Genomic DNA, 27,520 nt, shown 5'->3' on the forward strand with positions numbered 1-27,520 from the left:
ATGTTTCGATAGTGAAAGCAATTATCTGACCCAGGTCGGGGAAGAATCGATGTATATAACTGCCACGAGGGAAAAGAAATGGACGAGTACGGGGGAGTAAAACGGATTTGGCCGAAATTAGAACCTCGGAGAGCCCATTTCGGGTGCGTCGGCAGGCTTTATACGTGCGTGATTCCAAGAAGGAAACAATCCCGTGATAACTTCAACGACGACAACGGACGCGCGTTAATTTACTCGATAGCCGAAAACACCGTAGTAATTTTTTTATTGATCAAGCTGTTCGTCCAAATCTATGATGCGAGAGAGAGAGAGAGAGAGAGAGAGAGAGAGAGAGAGAGAGAGAGAGAGAGAGAGAGAGAGAGAGAATTTAGATATAGTGACATTAAAATATGATTTAAAAACTGCGTATCGAAAAGCACTGTAATAGCAATTGTAACATTCTTATCTAATTTCAAAGGGAGAAAACAATTAAAAAAGCGTTAATTGAATTTAATCATCAAGATACTATATTTGATACTTAAAGATAAATTATGATAAAAGATAATCTTTCATCGAAATTTTTATCAAGAAACGAGCTTCAAATTCGTCGATCTAGAAAATACAATACATTGCACAAGATGACGAAGCGGAAAAGAAATGCCAAGAAATAGAAAGCGATCGATAAACGTGGAGGATATTTTTCTCCGCGTAGAAAGAAGAACTGAACATCTTGAGATTAATTGAGTTTTCGCGCGGAATAAAAAGCATTCGCGCGAATATGGCGCGGGTGATGGTGCAGTAGTATCGAGGAGAGAGCCGGTATGCATTAGTATATTAGAGGGAAGAGCGATAGAGAAAGGAAAGCGATATGCGCGAAGCTATTGAGGCTCGGGGAATCGGTCTCAGCCGAGGGAGTGGAATAAAAGTTTAGTCGAGGAATTTCCCCAGATAAGGGAGGCAATTTAGCGCGATCGCGATGATATAGATTCGGCAACGGATCGAGACGAACGAGGCAGGGAACAAAGTGGAAGCGGTACGCACAATTCGAGCGTGTCTCCGCAAGTCAACGATTATTCCGTCGGGTCATATTCGAGAACTTTCCCGACTATTTTCCTGTGAGCGACGATGCTCGGAGTTACCGAACGATTGCGTCGGTAAATAGCTGAGCTGGTTAAACTCGGAAATGCGGTTCGCTTGAGCCTCCGTCCACCAGAAGCGGAACCGCTGCTGGTGGAAACCCTTACTTACGAAATTCGAAACTGCGGTTTGCATGCGATTCTCGGATTACGATTGCGTAATGCGTCTGACCCTCGCAATTTTCATCGAGATCGAAACGGCAGGTGGACGATTATCGAGGGACGAGATCACGTACCGGCATTCTTCAACGATGAAGATATACTCGTGTTATATAACCTAATTGTCGGCATAATTAACTTACCGAGTAGTAAACTGTCTTCGTACGAGGATCGGGCACCAAACAGATCTGAAACGGAAAGTGAAGTTTTTATTAGATTAGAAGAGAATATGTGTTGAGCTATTTTACGGAATTGAAGAGACGGCTGGAAAATATTCGGTTCTCCAAAGAGAGTATAATCTTATTAATAGCCTTCCAGTGTACGAAGTTACGTCGGAAATTAACTATGCATAGATATTGCGCAAAATTGACATACCATTTTCTTAATTCTAATAGAACATCCTGTGTGTTTTATTACAAGAAGAATACTGAGACGTTTCTTCAGTCAAATGTAATTATTCATAAATGCATAGAAGACATACACTGCGCTGTAGCTGTATCAAAACCCGAGATGCCATGGCAAGTTGATTGCTACGTCGTGTTAAGCATGATACACCGATACATCACTCGCAATCAGTTTAAAGTACCTTACTCCACAGCCTCGGAACTTGTAAACTCACAAATAGAGCCGATACATGCACGCAACATCTATGAAGCGAAGATAGGAAAATTGAGCAAGACAACTCCTCCAGGTCGGAGTTATTGATATTCTAAAAAGTCAAGCGAAAGTCTATCTTGCACAGTCTATCTTGCAATTTGCATTGACATAACGAAGAATTACAGAACGGGAATTACTCGAGGAATAAATCGAACTTTAAATCTTATCCGTACAACTTCTTTTTTTTTCAATCAAACAAATATTACGTAACGTATAGCAATATTAGCTCTAGGTTTTATTAAATAAATATGCTAATTTAAAAGTTACAAGATTTATTTTATATGTTTCGATTTAATTTTTTGAAACATGCTGTTTCAATATTATATTAAATTATTATTAAAGTATAATAAAATAACGGTAAAATAATAATAACAATTACGCGAATGGTTTCGATATTTCGTCTCCGTCTCCTTCCCAAATTTACACGCGCAAATATTAATTGTATTAATTATAATATTAATTATACATAAACTTGATATAAATTTGATTGGGTAAATTTTAATTAATTTAATCTCAGCAATATATAACTTTATTCTAGCTTGGGAACACTTTGTAACTCCTAAATAGATCTTCTGCGCGCCCTTCGTATAGTTTACCGACAATTATCCTGTGTTACACGCAAACTAGTTTCCGCGCCGTCCTAAATTTATCGATCGGACCCCCCGAGTCTCACGACGCAAATACCCGAGAACATTAATTAACCGCCGCGGCGGGCACATCGATCGGGCGAAGTCGCTTCTTATCAAGGTTGAAGTTCATGCGGCATCGCGATTATTAGCGGCTGATCAGCTTCACCGTCGACGCTGATCAATTAACGGCGCATCTATAATTTCCTGGATTCCTGGGTTCTTGCATTTCATACCCGCGAACGTTACGAATAATTATATCAATTATAGAAAATGTCTCGAAATATATATATATATATTCTGATTTTTTATTGCAGAAATTACACATCAAAATTCTATTTTGTGTTCCAATTCGCGATTCTAATTTTGATCTATCCTTTTCTTGTATCGAATTTCATTTATACAATAGTTTTCTCCGCGCTTACACAGATTTCTGTAAACTTTATCCGAGATGCAATTCTATAATTAATGTCCTCTCCGCTACATATAATTAGCCAAATTCTCTAATTAAGAGAATAGACTTAGAAATTGCGGTAATGTCATCGACATTACCAGAACAGACAAGGGAGAGAAATGATGAGAAAGAGAATAGAAATGAGAGAGTAGGAATAAGGCGTATCGTCGTGTCGTCGAATTATCCACGTGGGCGGATTTCCAAAGTTCTCATTCTGATAATGACAAAGTAGACGACGACCAAGCCCTCGCTCGACTAGAGTGTCCCTCGAAGTCTACGTTAACGCGCATCTAATCGTGGAATTATATTTCTATGAGTGCAGAAAGTACGGCAATTGTATTTCCCTGCGACGCGTCGAGACGACATTTTCCCTTATCCCTTAGGAAATAACCCACGACAATGTCTAATTTCCGAGAGAGAAATCATTAATCTCGATTCTATCCAAATAAGAGAGAAACATTCATTTTTTTCGCGTTGATAAAATACCGAATTATAAAAATTTCTGACGTGTAAGTTTTATTAACATAACATCGTACCTAATATTTAAATACGTTACATAAATATTAATATGTTTAAATACATCTAACATCCATTAATCAATCTAAATATTGTATCTAAATTTTAGTATAATAATAGAAATGCTTGAATCAAATGTAACAAAATCAGAGAACATTTCCCATTTTTTTTTTTTTTTTTTTTTTTTTTTTTCGTACGTTTGTTCCTGTTTTCTGTCTCCATACTTGATGCAACACGCATGATTACGACGATGCGATATCAGCGAGTTTAATCTCGCGGGAACATCGTGATGGATGGTATCTCGAAGGAAATATCGGAGATTATCCATTAATTACCATTTCACCATTATACATTGCATATTTATTGGATGACGCGAACTTTCTTTCAAGCGCGGAAACGATTGCGGGTATAATTACGTTGATTGATCGTAGCAATTTATACAAAACATACGGTTATATTTATCACGATATCAAGAATTATTTGAATAAAAAAAAAGAGAAGGCTACTTTCTTTTCTAATCTTATAACAAATCACGATATATCAAGTCTTATTATATTTCAATAAATTTGACGTTTCTTTTTTATAGACATATACTATGTCGATTTACAACTTGTAATATTTAGTATAATTTTTATAATTTTTATATTGAGATTGTGAAAATTTTTGACGCGTGTAATAAAAAAATTTTGTATGTCTATTTAACTTTATCCCTCTTCTTTCGTTTCATCTCTTATTAAAAAAAAAAAAAGTTAATTATTTATTTGCATTTCGTTAATTTATTGTGTTGTTAAATTATTGTTACAAAAATTTAATTAGTTCTCTCGGTCATCGTAGATACTTTTACCGATACCAAGTATCGTCGATATTTTGTATGAGAGAAAATATAAAAAACACAGCATCTCAGCACTTTTGTGCAGTATTCGCGATATCACATACAAATAAAAATATCAATATCCTATTAAATTCGCGCATCTCTCTAGTTTGAATTCGGTTGATTGTGTTACACGCGGGGCGCGCGCGCACGTGTCGATGAACAGCACACGTGGAACGCTCGGGCGGGTTTGACACGTCCACAGGTTGAGCGAATATCGCTAGACTGCCGTTGCGTTCGCATTGCTATTTGCGTTTCGCTGAGGGCACACACGCCGTACATCGTTAATTCCCGTACGTTCGTGCATCCATTTTCGCCTCGTGTTTGGACGGTCGCGCGCATACACCCAGAATAGCTCGATACGCGACGACCGTAAATTCGCGCCGAATTATACTGACGCGCAATTTGCGAATTCGAGAAACCGCGACGGTGCCGGCGACGCGTGAGATTAGCATCGAAGGACACCGTATCGAATCCCAAATATGGAATTCGCGAATTTAATCGACCGATCTGTGGTATGTGCTTCGAATAAGTTGAATTCGAGCTAGTGTTCAAGCTTCGATATTTCATAGATATTTACCTGTCTCCATTTCTGTAACATTAAACAGTTGAATCTTTATCAAACTGAGAGAGAGAGAGAGAGAATCCCTTGGTTATAAAATTAAAAATGAGTCCTCGTCCCTGAATTTAACGCTGAACTTTATCAAAATTGTACTGGCATTTTTCCCTTCTTTTCAATATCGGATAAATATTCTACGCGGCAAATTTTTTTTCCTCCTTTCGTAAAAAACTACTGAGGTAAGTTTCGGTGTAGTTCCAAGTGGTTTTGATATTTACTAGGTAAAATCACCGACGCAGCTGTAACGTGTTGTATTAGTAAGTGTGCCACGTATTCTCGAAGAAACGTCGGAGACGTTACGTAAACCGCTTTCCCGCCGACGTAGGTAATTCGCGAGGACGAAAAGAGGTGGCGAGACGATTTTTCATCTGAGTCACGTTTGCGGGAGTCTGAAGCTTTCGGTGAAAAAAGAAGCCGTTCTTTTCGTCGTCCGCTTTTCACGTTCGCACACATGCACACACACACACACACACACACACACATATATGCGAGAGAGCGCGGGCGCTCTTTTTCCTTCCGACGCCGAACTATAGGTGTAAAGACGATGTGTGACGCTTTTTCACAGTTGTAAGCATACCGGGCTTCTAGCTCTTTTTCGCTACTTTACTTTACGTGCCGCAGCAGCTGTGTGTATTTTCGTCGATTACGAAAAGTCCCTCTATGTACTGAAACAACAGAGAAACAAGCGCTCTAACTAGTACTGAAATAAACCCAGACAAAAGTTCGATTTTCCTACAAATTTTTTCGTGCAATAATATATAAGTCTGTTATAACAATATTAAAATATAAATCGCGAATTCTGTAAAGATATGTATATGGTAGATAAATTTCTCTGTCTTTGCGATTACACATTCAGAATTATTAAAAAATATAAATTGAGACGATTAATAGAACGATATATGCGAGAGATAATTAACTGCAACCTGTAGGTATATGGCGTGTATAAAGTTATTGCTATGAAACATTGCATCTGTATAAAGCAATCGTATATATATAGAGAAAATGTCCGAGTCCAATCGAAATATACGTCAGTTCTCGTGGCTTCATTCGAAGCGATTCGTACTGGTCGACTGGAAACGAGTTTACCGCAGGAAAACTCGACCGCGATTCGTGTTGAGTTTTCGTTCGGGAAAGCGCGAATTGGAAGCGCCGTGTGTCGACGATAGCTTCGATCGTCGGGGCATTCACTGCGACGATCTATTTTCGATTAATCGAACGGCGGCACGTGTCCTCCGCCCGCCACCAACGGGAGAGCTCCCGGTAATGGAATTGTCAAGTAAACGCGCACAGCGAGACCGATTCTCCAGAAAGCGAGACACATCCGGGAAAAATGTACTTGGAATGGCAGGGAGAGGCAATATCGACGTGCGCCAGTTTCTATTTGGCAGACAAAATATGAATGAAAATGGCGCAACGTAGTACTCTTTAACGTCTGTCTTGTAACGCTGCGTGCGCGTATTCAAGTGTTAACGCATAAGCGCGAATGCTTTTTTATTTCTTTACATATAGCGCGTGATCTTTTTTTTTTCTCTCGACATATAATGAAAAATAATTATACTTGATTACAGAAACTACGCGTTATCAAGGATCGAAAATAAAACTTTTTTCAGTTTGTGCAATATATGTGGATGCTAGAGAATTAATTACTATGATGTTTCAGGAAAAAGAAAATGCATAGGGTAGATTTACAAGCTTACTCTTTTATCCATATCGCAACGGGAAGAGAAATTCACAAGTGAAGAAAATTCAACTGCTACGGCGAATAATTTGAGGAACTTTTACTGTCCAAGTCGTAGTGCGGGAAACTTAAGATATGGAAATAATCTCGGGCTGCACGCTATATACATATTTGCGTTTGCAAAAACAATGGCACAATATCATATTATTACGAATGGAGAGAAAAAAATCTTCACATCTATTATAAAATATAATAAATATGATATGTGCAGCGTGTTATTGTACTATACTATATTTTATTATACTCTAGTACTCTATAATACATTGTAGTTTTTAAAATAAAAATATTTATATCATAAAGTCAAAGCCAAAGCAAAAATATGCACAATGTTTTTGCTTATTTTATTAAAAGTAATTAATTCCGAACTAATAAAACTTCTTTATTTTACTCAGTTCGATATTAATTTGCAAAATGTATTCTATTTATATTTCTATTTATATTCTATTTATATTTCCTTGCCATAAAGGAAAGGAAATTTTCCGAGAAACTCTTGAAGAGCTCTCTTCCTTTTTCCTCCCTATCAAGAGTATTAATTTTATTTCTAAACTATGTTGTATTTTATATATTGAGTCTTTTATATTTAATTAAATATTTTGAATTTAATTTTGTGCCGTGATACATCGTCGAGTTAGATTTGTAATCTTGTATGCTAAAAATTAAATATACATAATTATTATTCTAATTATGTCACGTTAATCACAACTTCATTCAACATGAATCAACTGAATGTTATTATTGTTATGACTGCGCAATTTCATTTATAGAATTCTGTAACTTATGTGGTCTGCTCACCTCGTTACGCGATATTAACAGTAGCCTGATTCGTTATGCTCCAGCAAATTTTAATCACGGCTATAATTCCATATATCTGAACTACTACTGAAGCAACTACAATGGATATATATGAGACTTCAATATCTCTATTTGCGTCTAATTCATTAATAATTGTATTGAGCTTGATGTATCTTTCATTAGAAGACGCTAATTCAAGCATTTTGCGCGCAACATTGACTTTTTTAAACATTTCAGGAATCTCTATACATGTCTATACGTTTATCAAGTGCACATCTTTTCGATATTCCGCGGATAGCAGATAGATAAAGATATTGTTTCTTCTCGCTCAAAGCATTTTCATAGTCAATTGAGTTGCGATCGCGAGTGAAATTCAATCGTCGTTTGATGTACTGATATTTCTCGATACAACGATATGCTCGTTTCAATAAGTGCATAAAACAGATCTCAAAAAAGCTCTTTAAGAAGAATATATACGTATATATCGATTTTATATCTATATCTAAATATATATATATATAGATAATATATATACACATACGTGTGCGTGTTATGTAGAAAATTCGGGTAAAGAGGGGAGGAGAATCAAAACATCCTGTCCTTTTAGGATGATGATAGTTTCGAAACATGTCAATCATTCACCCATTTTTATACACCGTCGAAAATGATTCGTATCATCGATATTAAAACGCATCGCAGCATCCACTATTCTGTTATCCGCATTTTACTTTTTGAAACATGCGGAATACACACGTTACATATCGTTGTTATCGATATCACGTCGTATATTGTGATACATTTCACATACGGCATTTGGAATATTGTTGAATATATTGATATGGATATAAACAAAAGGCGTGTCTTCATAAGCGAGAATAAGTCGCAGAAAATCATGCAATTTTAAGCAACAAATATCTCGAAAGAGTCGTGTATAAAAAAATTTACTATTATCGATTTTATATTGTATTTACAAGAGATAAAAAATAAGAATACGTATGTCATTTTATATTAGGATCATTTTGGAAAAGTAATTATTACAACAAATTAAAAAAAAAAAAAAAAAGTGGAGTAACATATATCAATTAATACATATTGATTAACAAATCATTGATCTCTTTTCCTCGATTATGTTCTTCGAAAAACTTCTCTTTATTTAACTTCTTTACTTCCTTAACTCCTTTTTTTTTTCTCTCCGATCCAATGCAAACTATTTTTCAACCGTAACACGGTACAATCGAGATTTATTTATACTCACGAGTTATTCACTCAACGACATTTCAGGTACCTTGTAAACGGAAATGCAGAATTGATTTTCTGGAAATACAAAGTAGAAGCATTACGGAGCTCTCTTCCTGGTACCGACACGAGGCTTCGCAGAAGTTGTTCTACTTTTCGTATCGATCGCCGCCGGTTGAATGACGACGTAACACAATGAAAGCCGCGACTGGCGGTATCAATGTTGCAAGCTGTTCTCCGTAGGAACATTGATTTTCCATCGAACTGCTTCGAATAATGAGCGAAGCATACTTTACACAGCTATGCGGCGCGAATTTATCACATGAAGAATTTCCCATGGATGAGAAGGAATGTTCATCCGTAAAATAATCACGCAATATAATTACGGGGTTTTCGAGAATAAGACGAAAAATATAAAGCAATATAATTTATATCGCTTATATTGTTTATATTGTCTTTAATCGATACGAGGTTAAAAATGAATAAATATTTTTAATTATCGTAGTACTCATAGAAATATGTATCTCGCACTTACGTCATACCGACTACATATCCCTGTTGATGGAAATAGTTCAGCCGTAATGGGAACGGAATTTTATGGTCGACAGCGTTGCAAATATGCATTTTCGTAGGCGCCAGTGCAAAACGGATTTCGTCTTCGCGTTGCGAAGCTGATGACTTATTGGCAGGCACGTCGGAAACTGTTATATTTTCGGCGATTCGATGTTTACGATCAACAGTGACTTTCCTCATAAATAAATATACTATATAAATTCCTAAAAAAAAAAAAAAAAAAAAAAAAAAAAAAAAAAAAAAAAAATGCATTTTCCAGAGAGAATTATTTACGTAGGACATTCGAATATAAACATAGTTTTTAAAATTGGTAAAAAAAGAATGATTTTTTTTTGTTAATTGCAAAACTGAATTGGCGGTCTCTCCTATTTTTGTGAATATTCACATAGTTAAACTTCATAATATATGTATATCAATACTGCTAACGCCGCGATCTCACGTAGTCCCGCATTTATAGACCCGATATTTTTACTACGTCATAATTACCCGCTCGTGTAATAAGCAAGTAAGAGAAGACTCGTTCGAGACGACGACCGGGATTATATTTAGAGCGGCAGGTTCAACGAAACCGATGCTTTAACAAAACCAGTATGTCGGTTTCGTCACGTCAATATCCCGAGAGCGTTTTCCGTTTAATTTACTTTTCCAGAGCACGCACACTTCGTATAATTAATAATTCCGACCAAAGGAATGATCGCTGATGCAGGCCGGAGATTAAAGACCTCATCCAGCCACTCGCGAGTTTATCAATTCGAGAAAATGTCATCGTCGAAGAGCGTATGAACGTTAACGAATGTTAACACGTTGCAGGAAGATTCGTACATACGAATTTGAACACGTTTGAAACTCTACATAATTATACGATAATAGCAAAACAGATTACAAAATTATATTCTTTAATTAAATAATTTTAAATTAATTTCGCGCTCTTTCTCTTATAGTATATTCTGTATACAAGAAAGGACAAATGAAAATATGCAAATATCGTACGCAACAGAACGAGCGACACTAATCTTTTAATAAGAGAGCGAGAATGAACGGAAAGTTACCGCGAAGCAACGTTATAACGAGAGACGAGAGAAGAATATGTCCGGCTAACCCGAAATTATTTCGCGCACGTGTTTCCGCGGCATTGCAACGTGAAACGGAGTCGTTGGAATGCCTGTTTCCTGCTCCACCCTTCGATGCCGATCGATGCCGGGAATACCGTGAAGCGCGCGTAGGAGATACTCTGCGGATACTCCATTCAAAAGAATGGGAAACGCGCTCTCTTTTAAAACGATGACAACGTTGATACAAATATCGCGATATGCGAGAGAATGAAAATCCAATCTTCGGTCATTTGTAACTTGGAATGGAGCTATCGTGATTACACAGCGTCTCTGAAATAATTTTTACCATTCTTTATACTTTCAGTATCTCGTAAAAAGCGCATGAATTTTTCAGCCAGCCTGTATATATCACTTTACATATTTCCTAGTAGGAAAAAAAAAAAAAATAAGGAAGAGGAAGAACAGGCAAGGTGGTGCGTCAGTTGGGAGGGTGCGCGGTGAGTCATCTCTTAAACTTCCCCCAATTCTGTTCCTGCGGGCGTTTCTAGGGATAGATTCGATATGCCGTATCTTCCCGGGCGTTACGGTACAAGCCCCAAGTGCTTCGGGTCGTGTACATAATCGTGGGTAGCGATGTTATTTCGGACGCAAGGAGAGCGAAAAGATGTGTTATCGAGGATATCTGGTGATTACGAATGGAAGAATCGATCGCATGAGATATCTTCCGCGCTCCGTTAAATTACACGTGGATTCATATGTCTTTACGATAATATCACACATGATGCAAGATGCGGTAACGTTAAAATAGAATTTAATTTCGTATAAACCAAATTTCATTTGTTTTATAATTATAATACGCGTCGTTTTAAACTTTAATTACGATGCTACGCTAAAAGTTTCGGTCTCTACTCGTGCAACCGGTAATGAAAGCGCGTATAAAACGTAGATTACAGCTTCTCTTCCTTTAAAACAGTCGCGCTGTCTATGCCAAGTTGCAGAAATTAAATCCGGTTATAATGAAGAGATGTTCTATTATTATTCTACTATTATTTTACGAAATATCGTACCCTTATCGTAATGTAATCGAGAACAGACATGCAAATGCTATTTGACGAAATTTAATATCCTGCGAAAATCTTTGAAAATATTTTAATTAAAGTTATTTTTGCGAAATATATGCAGTGATATTATAAACAAATGACTTTCAAGTTAAAATAATATGCGATTAATACGTTAAATGTGATTTATAAAGAGAGAAACCGCAAACATTGTTTTAATTATAAATCATTATAAATCAAATTTGTGTATAACGTATATAAAACATTATTCGTATAATTACCAAATTATCCAAGTGATTAATTTCATTACTCGTACTCAGAACCTCAGAACTAACTGCCTAATCACCTAGAGGCAAATAACCAGCAACTAATTATAACTTTAACATAATAGGTTTACCATACAATCAGTCTTGCCGTGTTTGAGCAATTGCAGTTAATGCTGGTGCCAGGTGTGTAAGCATCACCTTGCGGGAATCATCGACAAGCTATAGAAATATGGTAAGCCGTGTATTTCTGCTTAATCGCCGGGGATATGGGATCGTATTAAGGTCGTTTCTATCTGGATTTCGATTACAGGAACCGTAGATACAACGGCGAAACGTGTCGGTGAATTTCCCGGCATCCAGATGTTGTAAAGCGCATACTTTCACTGTTATTTCCAGACACTTGGTAAATATGAGTTCTCTTGCTCTGAGATTTTCATAAAGAATTAAAAACGAAACCGGAAAAAAAAAACACCGAGGACTTTATTTTATTATACCAGAGAGTTGTGGATCTTAAAATCATATAATTAAATATTAATATACAGGGTGTTTCCAATTTAAATGGCAAAACTTCAGGAGCGTGTAGGGGACCGAAAAGCTAAGACAGAAAGTCCTTTAGAGGATTGCTCGTTTTTGCTCCATTTTGAAGAAAATCACAAAAAAAGAAACAAAACAAGTTTTCGTTTTCTTACTTATTTATTTAAATTTTATTTATGTTATCATCTATTTAATGCAGATATTGTTCAAAATGTTGCCCTCTTGCAGCAATGCGAGCATTACATCTAACACTGATGTCATTAATCGCAGCTGGACATTGTTCTAGTGATATTTGATGCACTGCATCTATGATTCGGTCTCTTAATTGCTCTCTTCAATTGATTGTCACCGTAAAGGATAACATCAAGTGTTTACATATGTAAGGAACCTTGAAGCAGAAAGTTTATTCGGTGCCAATCAACTCAAGAGAGTAACTAACAATGAGAGATTAAATTTTTGCGATTTTCTCTAAAATGGAGCAAAAATGAGCAAACCTCTAAAGGAGTTCTGGTCTTAATTTTTCGGTCCTCTACACGCTCTTGAAGTTTTGCCATTTAAATTGGGGACACCCTGTATATCGTGTAAATTTTTAATAGATAAATTTTTTTTTGATAAATGCAAAGTGTCTTTTTTCGATTTATACATGAAATATTCGAGATTTAGGAAAAGAAAAGAAGGGAGCGAAATGTGTGCAGCACTTTGAGAAATATATCTGCCGCATTGAATTTTTCCACGTAAATATTTCGTACGTGACCGGAAGCTTAAAGTTGCTCTTCGAGGCATATTTGCCGCTACTATGGCCCGCAAATTTAGCAGGCACGTATTTATAGGCCAGTCACGTTAGATTGGAAGATATCAAATCGTGAATGCGAACTCATCTTCTGAAATTAAACAGCGTACGATCTTTTACGGATAAGTGGTTGCGGTCCTTCAAACCCATTTAAAAATGATATCGCTTTAATGAATATAAACACGGATATGCATATAAATATCTCTCTAAAGAGTCAATTCCGAAATTAAGGACGATCGAATAATTTGTTTCACTGACTAACCAGAAAAAAGTTCTATCTTGCAATCAAGTTTCGATATGAATCATTGAGAGAGCTCTTGCCCACGTATTCCACGAACCTTCATTCGTTTGTAACAAAAAAATATCGAATACAAAGAAATATATTCTGCGATTATTAAATTTATTTGCGATTATTCACGTATACACAAGGTAGCTCCAAAAAATCGTAATAAAATTCCGTGAAAATTGTCAAGGTACACGAGAGAGACAGGTACGAGATGAGAGAAATATTCGTACATCACCAGCACATATGGTTTTCATGCACGCAGAGAACACCGCAATCCTGTAAACTTTACGTAACGTACGTAAACGTGTGTGTTCGTATTTTTATGGGGCGTACCGAGAAATTTTAGCGTCGCAGCGGAGCTGCTCGTTAATTTAAAGCTTTCGCCGTTATCGTGTCTGTGTTTTACGCAACCGGCTTTTCGCGATATGTCAAAACTGCACGCACTAACGTAATACATCCGAGGCGAGTCGCGCGTTTAAGCGCGATATGAATAAGCGGATTTCGCACTGACGCGCTCGTGTGTCAGTTGCGACCTCGGAGTTTGAATAATCTATTATAATTCTTTTTTAGCCGCATCCTGCGAACTCTACCGATCCGGCTTCGGTTGGACAGTAAAAAAAAACATCGCGTAGTCTTATTAATTTTATTTTTACGCCCAAATAATGAGAGTGAATTATACCAGTAATTTGTTGGACGTGAAAAAACGTGGGGAATGCGCGATAACTTTAAAACTGTTTGAAATATTGATGATCTTCTCTTTTCAATTTCGTAAAAATATGCGTGCGCGCAAGTGCGTGAAAAAATCTGCGTGTACGGAGCGATTTTTGAAGAAGCGTTTATCTCAAAATATTCTTGGCAACATAATCCGTGCTTCGCACGGATCAATCGGGATATCTAAAGGCAAGGGGCCATAATAAGGTAAGCGCAGGTGTTTCCACACGAATCGTACAGGTGACAAAGAAACTGTATTATATTGTAGAATGTTCCTACAATATCACACTCTTAAAAATCCGGGTCTATAAAAAGTATATTTTTTAGTTTGGATTTTTAACTTTACAATTTTTATATTCTTAAATTAAAAAATTGTCAGTATTATAAAAAATTACTTAAATATATTATTAAAAAAAAAAAAAAAACTATCAAATACTATCAAATGTGTAAAGTGTGTCATGTGTTATATATTGCTTCATTAAAATTAGAGTTAAACTCTATCATTAAATGACCAATGACAAATTCTGGATTATTGATTCGTAACTAGAATTTATCAACAATATTGCACATATAATCTTCGACGAAATATTTATTACTATTTGATAAGTGTACTTCATATTCTTCGATAATAAATGATAATACCGGACGGACTTTACGCGTAAAGTGGTAGTAATCATTCTCACCCCCTTCCTTGGCACCCTTTCGCTACAACCCTTCCGACAGTTTCCAAACTCCTGGCCTTACCTCCCGTTCAATCAATATCCAATGGCGCACACTACAAAGCGGCGCGAATCCTACACCAGCCCCCTACCCCCCCCCCCCGCCCCTCCTTGTCGTAGGATATGGCCATCACCATCCAGGATTCGACATTCATCCTCTTATAAGCCGATAACGGTTCCCCGGCAACTGAGCTACCAGTGCGCAATCTGTAATCGCAAATGGTACGATTCGTACAGTTGACAGTCGTTACCCCTCTCATTTCTTTAAAATTCTCCCGAAAAATAATTCTCATCATATATTTTTACAATTTAAAAAATTTCCAATAAAACATTTAAATGAGTAGAACACACATCATTTGTAAACAGTATTTAAAAAAAAATAATAATAATAATAAAAAAAGCTTTTTACAAATGATGCATGTATATTCCTCTCATTTAAACATATCTTATATATTTAATGAAACCTCATCCCGTTCCGATATTCAATTAAATCTAAAGCGAATAATTATCTTAAGCCGCGTGAGACAGTCGCGTCGCCATCGTGCTCCATCTTCTTTCGATGAGAAAGAACGCGCGAGAAAGGAAGATTTGTGAAATCGTGGGATCTGACAAAGAACATGACTCGCTCGCGACGATTAAGGCGATGCCGATAAAACCGCTTGGTCACTTATCTCATGCACAGCAAATCATCCCTTCCGCGAAGCCTCCAGAGTAATCCTCGTAATCCTCAAACGAGATTGGATCGTCATCAAGATATGGCGTGCGCTTTCCCGCCAAATTCGCGGCAATTTGCTGTTGACTGACATTACCGTCACGTTCAATACAACTGAATAGGAATCCCGTATAATTAAAAAAAAAAAAAACCGAAATTGGCCGACGCATGGATTTAATTAAATTTATGCACGGTATTGTATTACGTCGCTTGTTACGTTAACTGGCGTTTGTAAGTTGCCTCCACTTTTCACTCTGTCGAGGATCAGCGAAATCGTCGACGGTTAATTAACAGACTCATGTATAATGAAAGGCGTGCAAAACCGATATATACATATTTTTAATTTTTCGTTTCGTCGCGAGTCAGGTGCGCCCGCTGCGTGTTGCTGCAAAATCAATCTAGATCCGACTAGATTGGCAGGATCACGCGAATTCCCGACGATTTAATCATTGCTCGCCGGGACAAGGTTTGTTAATGGGGTTTGCCGAGTAATCCGGTAATTGATTTCGATATTCCGTGCCAATACAGAGACGCTTGCGCTCGCGCAGAGAGAGGAGAGGTTCTCCGAGGGTCGTACGTTCAATTCCTCTAGCCCAACCGAAGACTATAGCTGCGCCATTCCATTAGATACACGGTCATCCCCTTAACGCACACAGACGTTCTCTCTCTCTCTCTCTCTCTCTCTCTCTCTCTCTTCTCAACGCACGGCCGCATTGTCAGCGTCAGTTCCGGCGGGGTATAATTACCGACGCGAACCTAATATACAAAACCCCCGTTTCGCAGATGAGTTTACGCCACACCCACGAGGGTATACGTACAAATATCGCCCCGCGCTTCGCTATGGACACTTATCCTGAGATCAAACGATAGAATGGCTTCGGATAGCGCAACCGATAGCGTGTCGTTACTTTGATTTTATACGTAGCCTTGTAGATAAGATTTAGAAGATTACGATTATTAAAATCTAAATTTACATAAATATGCTTGTGCGAAGACGTATGTTTCGTAAAGTCGTTGGAATCCTCCAAAAAATTTTCTCACGTAGCGATTTAATTAAAAAAGTGTCTTATTTTAATTCTACTTTAATTAATATAAATTATAATTTAATTATAATTAAAATTATAATTAAAATTATAATTATAATTATAATTTATAATAAAATTCATACAAGACAGAATTTTATTTTTACCTTTACGTAACGTGTTTACCCTTATATAGAAATCTTTTTAAAATACTTACACAAATAAAATAGAGATCAAAATATATATATATATATATATGTATTGAGATATACAACATCTAAAATCATAAATATCTTTCTCAAATTTTCTTGAAATTATAAACAGTCCAAAAACTTTATTGATTGTATTGTTGATTTTATTACCATATTTGAGTTCCTGCCGTTAATAAGACAAGTAAGAATAAAAAATAGTAGATATCTTAAATAAATTATAATAAAATATTAATACGAATATCAGTGAAAATTTTATAAGTAAGTTGAATGACCGTTATTTATATATAACTATTTACATTAATATTCTAATAAATTGAAAATAATAACAGATACAATTATTTACGTAACAGTCTCGCATAAATTTCTGTCTGATTTAAGCTCATAGCACACAAACACACACGCGGTGTAAATTATTCAATCAATAATGACGTTGAAATTTCAACGGCATATTAAAGAAAAAAGAAATTTTTTCGGAAGCATAATTTCTTATCTACGAATAAGGTAAAGATATTGACAATGTCTCGGTTAACAAGCCCACGTAGCCCATGTCAGATTTTCTGTCAGTTTCATCCAGCAAGGTGATTGACAAGAGATACGATAATTATCTATTGGGACTTTAGATGTGTCAGAAGGACAGGAGCTCACCGTCAAGGGACTAATAAGAGAGTAAGATTTGTATCCACTAGTAGCAGGTACTCAGACTTGTCTAGTAAGAGTATGACATATTACATGCATTCCAAGAGCTTTCTTCATGCCAAGTAGATTCTCCCCGCAATATGATTCGTATAACATGCATTCTCGCATACTTTGTTCGTAAGAAATATAAGAATTTACAGCGTGTCTTAAAAAACTGCAAGATAATAAAATCAAATAAGATAGTCTTTCTAAAGAACATCAATTTGTATTATAAAGTCCAATTAAAAATATCGCCTAATTTCCTTTTCGCGATCGAAACGTCAATTTAATTGTAATAATATCTTCTAAAATTGTTATCTCTCTTCAAATTGTATATACATATTGCTCGTTTTTATTTGTTAAGAACCTGCCAATTGATGCCACTTAAAACTAATGATGCTAATAATAATCGTAAAGTAAGATATATATACATGGAGAAAAATATAAGATTGCGACTCTTGAAATACCTTCGAGAGCAAACGACTAGATTTGATCGCGAAACGTCGATTGCTAACAGAAATGGCGATGACAGCGAGATCCCGATGGGACATTGGCTCGTTCGTCGGATCAATTACGGAGGAGCATTTTTGTGCTTGTGAGTAACGATAAAAAAAGCACTTATCGCCAAGTCTCACTGCGTTATCACGCCCAATTCTGATCACTTCTCGTCGTAACGCTCGCATTATGCAAATTTCGCGCGCGCAACTATTTTATAGTCAAGCCTTTTAGTCTCTTGAAACGATATCTTTCGCTTAGCTCTCTTACCACATCACGTCGTAGTGTTTGCAGAGTTAAATGCGATCCGGAGGGAGCAGCAGCATAGAAAGCACAGAATGCATGCATTGATTTTCGATACTTATGGATTCGTTCTCTATTCAAGCAAAAATTGCGAAATCGTTTGATGCATAAAAACAATTGGCGCGTAAAAATGATATTTTAAGAGTACCTTAATATATATAATGCAAGAGGGCAATTGTTCTCAAATTAATAAATAAATAGAACAACTGAGAGGGAATTAACAAGTTAAGCATGAGAGAAGGTTGTATGTATGTGTGTGTGATAATCATCATTTTTTATTTCGACGAAAATAAATTTAAATTATCGAATCTCACAGATAAGCTAATCCTTTTTATAGATTTTTTTTTCATGCAATCAGATGAGTTTCAAATTATTGAACATTAAATATATTTAATTTTTTCTTATGCTAATTTTTTTCATAATTTTTTCTCGCTGCACAATTTACTAAATTATTGTTGTACAAAAGCTGTTAGAGAGAATACAAGATTATATAAACATAAGTGTCGTAATCGTACATATTAATGATCCAATTTAACATAAACAGATTATCCTGATGAATCAACAAAACGAATACGTAACGCGTATCATTAGCGGGGCAGTATATATGGATAAATAATGACGACGATAACCATTTGCACTGCATAATTACTCCTCTTTCAGTCCGGCATCACTCATTTGTGATATATCTTAAAATCTTGAAACAAAAATTCGTGTTTAATATTCCATTCGGTCTTTCTTGTTCGCGAAACATTCGCTCGTTATAAAGTTCTTCGTCGCTGCCAGGTCAAGTATAACTCGCGCGGTCAAAGTTTCTGACACACACGCACATATACACGCCATCAATGAGAAAATCGATAGAATGGGTCACTTGGCGTGCGACAATGTAATTTCCGCACGCACCGACGAAATTCCATTGCACGCAACGCGACGCCCATCTCGCCACATTTCCACACTTTCTTGTCCTCTTCGTGTTTACTGCGTACATATCAATATGAATGAAGGTATAGCTGTCGACCTATATAATTACTATGTTTATATAATATCGTTGCGTAAAACAAGAATACAGTGTATCAGCAAACAGAAACACGATTGCGTATCTACATAATACTATAATTCAAATTTTGTAGATGATCGATTTGACGAATAATCGATATAAAAATCATTAATTCTTCTAAAAGGCGCAAAGTGTATTTTCTAATTTTTCTAAAAAATCCCCCGAAATCCTTTAATCTTAATAATATTAATACGTACACGGTAATAAATCATGTACAGCTGACGCTCGTGCAAGCGTAGCGTTTCCGACTTTGCTCCGAAAACCTGAGGTACGAAAATCAAGCAGAAAAGACGCCTCGGTCTCCGGGAATTAACTGCATCAGAAATCCACCCTAATAATCCGTTCGGAAACCCAAGCTTCCTTCTCCCCTTAATGGAACTCAGCCGGGGAATATTAATACCTTTATGAATGCAATTAGTTTTGTGGCGGAGCATACGAAGAAAGGACTTCGAGCTCGATCTCTTGTTCGTCTGTTTCCGTATAAGCTATTTCAACGCTGACAGGCATAGATTATGAAGCGATAAAGTGGAGAGAGAGAGAGAGAGAGAGAGAGAGAGACTAGAGATTGTTCGTGAAGATTAAAGCGCCGATGAGCACTGTCAAAAGCATAATCTCGATGCTGGGCTCAACAACCGTTCTTATATAAAGATTCGAGTTTGCCGAAGAGACGTTATCTACAACACACCCACCAAAGCGACAAACTTGCAAGATCTCCGCGGTAAGATCACAGCTGCATGCGCACTGGCAGTTACGGGCGTACTAAATCGACATGGCAAGAAATAGACTGCCATCTGGATGCTCTGCGCTTGACAAACGGCGTACACGTTGACATAAATTGTTTGCGAATGTAAATTATTTTCTAAATTTCATTTTCATATATCATAAACACGCCTGTCCTTTTTTTCATGTGTATTATTATGCATGATATAAAAAAAAGGGAAATATATCTGTAGCCATTAATAAATTAAAAAACTAAAGAGTTTTCCATTGGATCGTTTTAATTATATATATATTACCCTCAGCAACAGCATTCTTTTAATCGTGGCTTTTTCTTTGTTTGAAAAACCAATAGGGTATATATATATAGCTCTTTTGTCCCGTTCAAATATAGAAAAATAAATAAGTAAGACGCCTTTTAGCCGAGCGCGTTTCCGTTTGCGGCGAAACAGAAATAACGCGTGCAGGAACGATAAAGCGCGCCAACGACCTTATTACACCGATGCGTATATACTAACGCGGCAGATTTATGTTTGCATTCGCAAGCATCTTGTGTAAGCAAGATGGAAATCTCAACCTGAGCACAGAAAAACTTTTGTAAAATTTCTAGTGTAAATAAGCTCGTATAATGTTCGTCTGTCGATGTATCGAAAGCTTCGTATAAAGAATATATACATGTTCAAGTAGCAGCAATAACAACATTGCTGTAGTCTCTAATTAAAAATCCCAGCAAAATTTAATAAAAAGTGTACGAGAGAATGACAAATGGTAATTCGATTAAAATAAATGACGTCAAGAATTCCTGTACGCATCCGTCACAATTAACGTGACGTATATTTTCGAAACCTCCGTGTACATGTCACATATCAATCTATATTAAAAATGCAAAGTATAATAAATTTTATAAAACCATTACAAAATTTCATACATAAAGATAGAGTCGTCACTCTTATATTCTTATTAATATGTTATTATAATATCAAAATTTCTTAACATACCGATAATGATCTTTACGATGGTACCAAAAACTTTGTAAAGTTTTATATATAATAATTTCCCATTTTTTTTTGTTAATTGATACAAATTACTTATAGCCGATTAAAAAAAAAAAAAAACAAAAAAAAACCAAGAAGCTCTCGAGTTATAGTTTAGACGTGACAATCCATTATTTTTATTTTCATTAATAAAAATAATGGATTGTCACGTTAAAAAGAGAGAAATAGATGGACGTATATATAAAAGGAAATGCAGTTATATTTACGAGACAAAGCGAAGAGGAAACTCTAATCTCTGCCCTTTTTATTATAATAAATCATACGTCTTGTATTAAACCGCATCAAGCTTATAAATTTATAGATGACTCTACTCTCTTTTTGGCTCCCTTAATATCTTGCGGTAAGATTCGCAAGAAAAGACGACGCCACAAGCTCTGGAATTTCGTGATTATCGAATATCGATTTTCGCAGACGCTATATTACTACTACGAGGGAAACTTTGCCAGCTTTCCACAAATATCGGGACATTCCCACCTCAACCCCCATGTAATCATCCTACCCGATAACTTCGTTCATCTGGCTCGATGCAAGCCACGAAATTATACCGCGCAGCACTAGATATTATACATGGCCACAGAAATCATCGACCATCGAATTCGGTATAATGATTAATCTTCCGCAATTGAAATATTTTTACATATTATCCTATTACATGAAAGAGATATTATATCAAATTACGCTCTCGAAAAGCAAGTGCGTGGTTATATCAAATTAAATTGATCCAAATTAAATTAGTTGAAACACAGGTGTCTCGTTTTATTATTCGATTTATTAAAATTTTTTTTTTTTTTTTTTTCAAAGCTCAATTTGCAAATGATTCATCATTTCCATTAATTCAAGAATTAATTAGGCTTCAACATCTTTTATCTTCAAGCAATTTCTAAATAAATTTAATTTTCTCTCCGCGTGAGATAAATATCTTTTAGTAATCATTTTCATATCGTATAGTATAATTATGATAGTATCTATAAGCTATATACTGTTAAGTAGATGCGTACCAGCCGGTATGCTTATAAACGTGGTTCGGTGAACCGTTCATCTTCGGTAAGGTGTTTCCCTACCGTGCAAGTAATCTTGTTGCTCGATATCGAACTGCCTTGAAACTGCCACGATTACGGAGATCGGTTAATAATGCTTGGGTGCGCGCTTATCCGAATTTCGGGGAACTTGATAGACATTAGACTCGCGATCGCAATAATAATATCGCGGTCAGCCGTCCCATCCGTTCTGACGGCAACGTGTTGGCAGCAGTACGTTGCAGATGTCGGATGTCCGGACGTCACGTAGTCGGAAAAGCGCGTCGGAAGTCCTATCTCACACCGCATATGCTGCCGATGCACACGTGAATGCACATTTACGAATGAGAAAGAGAAAGATAGATAGAGAGAGAGAGAGAGAGAGAGAGAGAGAGAGAGAGAGAGAGAGAGAGAGAGAAATGTTGCGTAGTGCAAGTTAAATTTCTCTTCCACGCGTATGATTAAAGATAAAATCTGTCGTTAAACTATACGTGTCAATACGAAATATGGTACATTTATGCTGTGCTCCATATAGTGAGATTTATTAATTAAACGGAAGCGATTTCTTCCTAATAAAAATGTGAAAACAGCAATGGCTTTTACTAGTTAGCTATAAGAAAATGCAGCGATTTTATCAGTTTAAGATTTTCTTCACGTATGAAAATATGAAAGAATCTCTTCATCTATTTTCAATAATTTGATCTATTAATAACGTGCCTATATATGTACTGTATACCACGTGTATATAAAACTATATTCGCTCATTGAATACTCGAAACAGCTGATCTCGAATACATGTGAAATGAAAGTCACGTTATCATTTCACAGCGATAAGACACGATAAATCGCGTTGCTTGTTTCTGATTAGAAAAATTCGCGACAATGCTGGGGCACTCAGTTTGCGGCAAGTTAAAATTTTTACCGCCGTGTTCGAGCCAACGTTGCGCGATAATATATATTTGCATCGATATATACACGTTTGATCGATCCGGCGCAACGCACGCGCATCGTGAAACGCGCCTATTCTTATGCATTCTACACATATGTCATTGCGCGTCATATGTTGGCTTCATCTCGTCTCTCGCCACTCTCGGGATGGATTTAAATTTCAAAGCGACGTTAAAAAAACGATCTGAGAGCGTCGCAGACGCTAATCGATACTCATCGATCAGTCATCGAACCTCAGATAAGCCTTCCGGCTCATCTCAACAATGTGCAATCACGTGTACGACGAAATTGGCATCTCTCCGTAAATCACTCGATCAGTCTACATCTTTCGTGCGATATATTTTTTTATCGATATATTACTATAATAAATTAAGAGAGTTTTATATACATGTATGTTAGAAAAAAATAAAGTGTTAAATAAAATTTAAGTATTCTATAGCGGTATAGCGTTACTTGCATTTGTAGCTATCTAATAATATCCATTATGAAATGAATGCGTTCTTGAAATAACGGATTATGTATCTTTCATACCTTCAGCGATTCTTCGCTTTCGCGTCACGCTAGATCATCCAATTCTGTAATGCTACGATGGCGTAGTATCGTTGACAGAGTAATGTCGTCTAAGAAAAGAAGTTGTTAAAATTGCACGACTTACCGATGTGCCGAGCGTCGGAAGGATCGAGCGTAAATTCTGAAACACAAAAGAAGAGAACTTTTAGACGGCGTAAGGAAAAAGAAGCGGAGACATTTCCCCACCAATCGTTAATCTTCCATGAGGGAAACATTCGTCCCGACTCACACGAGGCTGCTTGAAACTTGAAACCCAACCTCCGCCAACCCCAGAGATACGCGTACAAGGGAGACATTGAAAGTCTCCAATATACCCAGCATTTATCGTTTGAAGAAGACGAATACGATTCAGTCGAGAAATTCTTGTCCCAAGCTGTATTCTCCAAGGATACCAGATACGTTGAAAGCTTCAAGGAGACAGCCAGGAAGGAGAACAAATCCGATCTTATTTGAAAATATTTGCGCGTTTTCTCATGTCAAAAGATACATTGGAAATATTAGCGTTATATCTCCGATGTTATGCTTATTCGAGCATATCAAAATTTACTTATCAACAGAATGAACATCTTAAAATGTAAAAAAAGGTTCTACGCAAATTACATTTCCGTGAATTTTTAAAGGCGCACATTGTTGACGAGCGCCGATAATGGATCCATCACAGTGCTCGAAATCTCACCGTGTTTTCACGGTTTGACAGAGATTTCGTCGCCATGTGAAAACGACATATTCTCCTTCGCCATTGATCACAGCCAGCCAAATCGGAAGACAAACGAGGCAAACACGAGGCCGACAGAGATCCGCTGTCGCAGCCGTCCTGTTTCGAACGAAAGAGAGGACGAGATTCCGCTCGCCCGCTGGCAATTACAGGGCACGGATTTGCATGAAAGTGGGAAAAAAAAAAAACTTTTTTCCCCGTCAGGAGGGTTATCTCTTTCTCTCTTTCGTTTTCTCGTCGCATATGATTCGCAATTTTCGGCTGCGATCGACGGACATTTGAATATGAAATAGTCATGATTATAATTTGCGGGAACAATAAAATAATCGAAACGGAACGGCAAATATTAAACACATATAAAATGCAATAATTCAGCTAGGAACACTTATATAACAAATGCATAAAATCTCAAGTGATTGAAAATTCTCTTCACGATAAAGTGTATTAAAATGTGAGCATGGTCCGAAAGCCGAAAGCCACGGTCGATGGCGTTGTAAACGGGCCACAGCTAAAGCGTGCACACAATACATTAGATCGCAAACAAAGCGAATTCGGTCGAGTTCCGCCCGGGTGAGAGATAACACGCGAAACGCGGTTCATGGAAGCTTATACTTACCGCCGCACTTCCGCGCACACATCATTAGGTTCACAAAGCGACCGCAGAGATTTTCCAAAATTAAAACCCGTTATATTATCGAGAGCGCACTCTCACGTGTGAATGGACGCGCGCGGGCCCCGATTTCACAGGCCGATGACTTCCATCGCGTAAAAGTATCCGAAAACGTGTTTAGGCTGGCACACATACAACCATACAGGAAACTATCACGATACTCTCTCTGTAGAGAGGGCGCTTCCACATTTCTCCTTTTTCAAAGGGCTATCCCTGGACGCCCCGCGTGTGAAAGGGGGCGTATATATATTTTTCAGTCCCCTGCATATATTTTCATGAAAAGAAAAATAGAATAGTTAATCTATAAAAGGTAAAAGTTTGTAAAACGTAGTTAATGAAAATTGATCAAAAGTAAATAATAAATGCAATAGTGGTTAGTACAGAAATAAAGTTTAACGATGATTATCAAAAGTAATCAATATAAAAATTAAATAATAAGTATTATATATAAGTTAGTGAACGAAGCTAACGAGATGTTTTATACGCGATAAATTAATGCGAAATATTTAAATTTGAGATAAGGTGTTCAATCTATTAAATACAGTTGAAAAGATAGCATATCTTTAATTATCGAAATTGTTTTAAATTTAAATAAAGATGACAAAATGAATTTTCCGACACAATTGCAAATTGCAAGAGACAATGTCAGTTACAGCGAGTTAGTGTCAGTCACTCTAGACTCAATGCCAATATCAATTACTGCAAAATTCAAGATAATGCTCCGCCATTTTCGACGTTGAATTACGCATAAGGATCAACTTTATATTATTCTTGCTGATTTTGTTAATTTATATTCCACGCATATCTACTCGATTCTGTCCTTGATATCTTTTCGTTATTGGAGAAAAGAATCTTCCTTTTTATAATAATAATAATAAAAAAAAAAAAAAAAAAAAAAGTTTTCTTTTGCAAAAAAGAAAGATCTTCTTTCCATTTTATTTATGAAAAGGATTCTCCTGTTGCAAAAGGATTAAGCTCGTAATGCGCGGAGCGCATTTACATGCTGACTGCATTTTCTGCTGCCTTTGCAGATTTAACGCTGCGGTGTAGTGCAAAATAGGACTCTCTTTTGTGCAGGTGCGAAGTATCACACGAAACAAATTGCGATGCTGTTGCAAAACTCGCATTTAACCGCAATATTATCTTTCCGCGATTAATATAATGTCAGGATAATATATTTTTTCTGTTTTTACCGGTTATACCGGTTAACGTAAAGCAGATATACAGAGGAAAAATAAATAACGTCGATGTTTTGCACGTTGGTAAGCGCGTTCACTGACGTCCAATTAGGAAGAACGTAAATAATTCCTATCCACATAATAACAATTGTCATTACAGCTCTGGAAAGTTCGCCGCTCGAAATGAAGCTTCATTAAACTTGAGAGCGCACCATCCTTCGAGGACTATCTCTTTCCTCAGATATTACTCTTGACAGAAATCTAATTAGAAATATCAAAGTCGTCCTCACGTCGTATATCCGCGTTATCGTGTCGCGCTTTAGAAAGATCCAAGACTTTCATTTTGCGCTCCGACTTTACGTTCCAGCAAATTGTTGTTAATTCACGCGCGAATATACCTTGAACTTTATCGCTTGGAAACCCCGTCGATCCGAGAAATGAAACTACCAGATGCGCAACGCTTTACTTTAATTCTGAATGAATATGGATGACGTACAAATACGCGTATATATATATATATATATATATATATATATATGTATGTATGTATGTATGTATATGTATATATTGTATACAATATGTTTGATACTATTACGTTGCGAGAAAAATATCGAGCTCGTGACTATCACTGTCAAAGCCGGTAAAAAGGATCGAAAGGTTGGAATCTGCCAGGTACTTTTCCCTGTTCTGAAGTATAACCGAAATGGATGCCCATGATACTACAGCGATATATCCAATAGCGCGCACGTCTACCCGCTGTCACCCGTCGTCTCGACTTTGGATGCTCAGGAGATATAAGGGGGCAGCTTAAAACAGCGCAAAATTCCAGAATCGGATAACTTTGTTGTATATTGACATATACTTTCCAAGCGAAAATAGATTAATGTCAGATTTATAATATATCGCGACTTGCATCTTTTGAAATCTAACAATACATCGTATTCTCTTTTTTAATAAAAGAAAACTAGTAGCTTTAAGTCCTATTATATTGAATATTCTAATTTTAATTAGACATAATTTCAAACAATATCTTGTATAATTGCACACAAAACCAATGATAAATTATTTCTATTGCGTATAATTGTATGTATACTAAAATGTAGTCTAAAATGAGTTAATATGGATCGATAAATACTAATGTTTGTTCAGTATTCATGCGACCATGACACATTTATTGATCGTGCAATTGCTTATAGAACTGTGAATATATTATTTCATGGTAGTAACATCAAGGTTTCACAAATTATTACATTTTGATAAAGGTATATCGGTATAATAATAAATATTATATTACGTATAAATTTAGAATTCAAAAAATATAAATTTTTTACCACTTTTTTAAATAACATTATGTTATATTTTTAAAGATCGTACTCTCTATATTTCCTATTCTAAATTTTTATATA

At 36.4% G+C, this 27,520-nt stretch overlaps 1 protein-coding gene across 6 annotated transcripts in view; it reads right to left on the minus strand.

Annotated features, from left to right (window-relative positions):
• The window catches only part of Tinc (transmembrane protein tincar), a 115,777-nt gene that overhangs the window by 59,736 nt on the left and 28,521 nt on the right, over positions 1–27,520 (minus strand). For 3 of the 6 annotated variants that reach the window (XM_070299234.1, XM_070299229.1, XM_070299233.1), the window contains exons 3-4: positions 23,637–23,672; positions 1,418–1,462 (exon numbers count right to left, since the gene is read on the minus strand). The exons of 1 other annotated variant lie outside the window; for it this stretch is intronic. The gene's annotated coding sequence lies outside the window, so the exon portion shown is untranslated. 2 more of the 6 variants (XM_070299231.1, XM_070299230.1) reach the window with 2 other exon arrangements.

Source organism: Polyergus mexicanus, unplaced genomic scaffold (genome assembly GCF_030449975.1).
Source record: "Polyergus mexicanus isolate NDT 795.1 unplaced genomic scaffold, iyPolMexi1.0 SCAF_7, whole genome shotgun sequence".
Classification (NCBI taxonomy): Eukaryota; Metazoa; Arthropoda; class Insecta; order Hymenoptera; family Formicidae; genus Polyergus; species Polyergus mexicanus.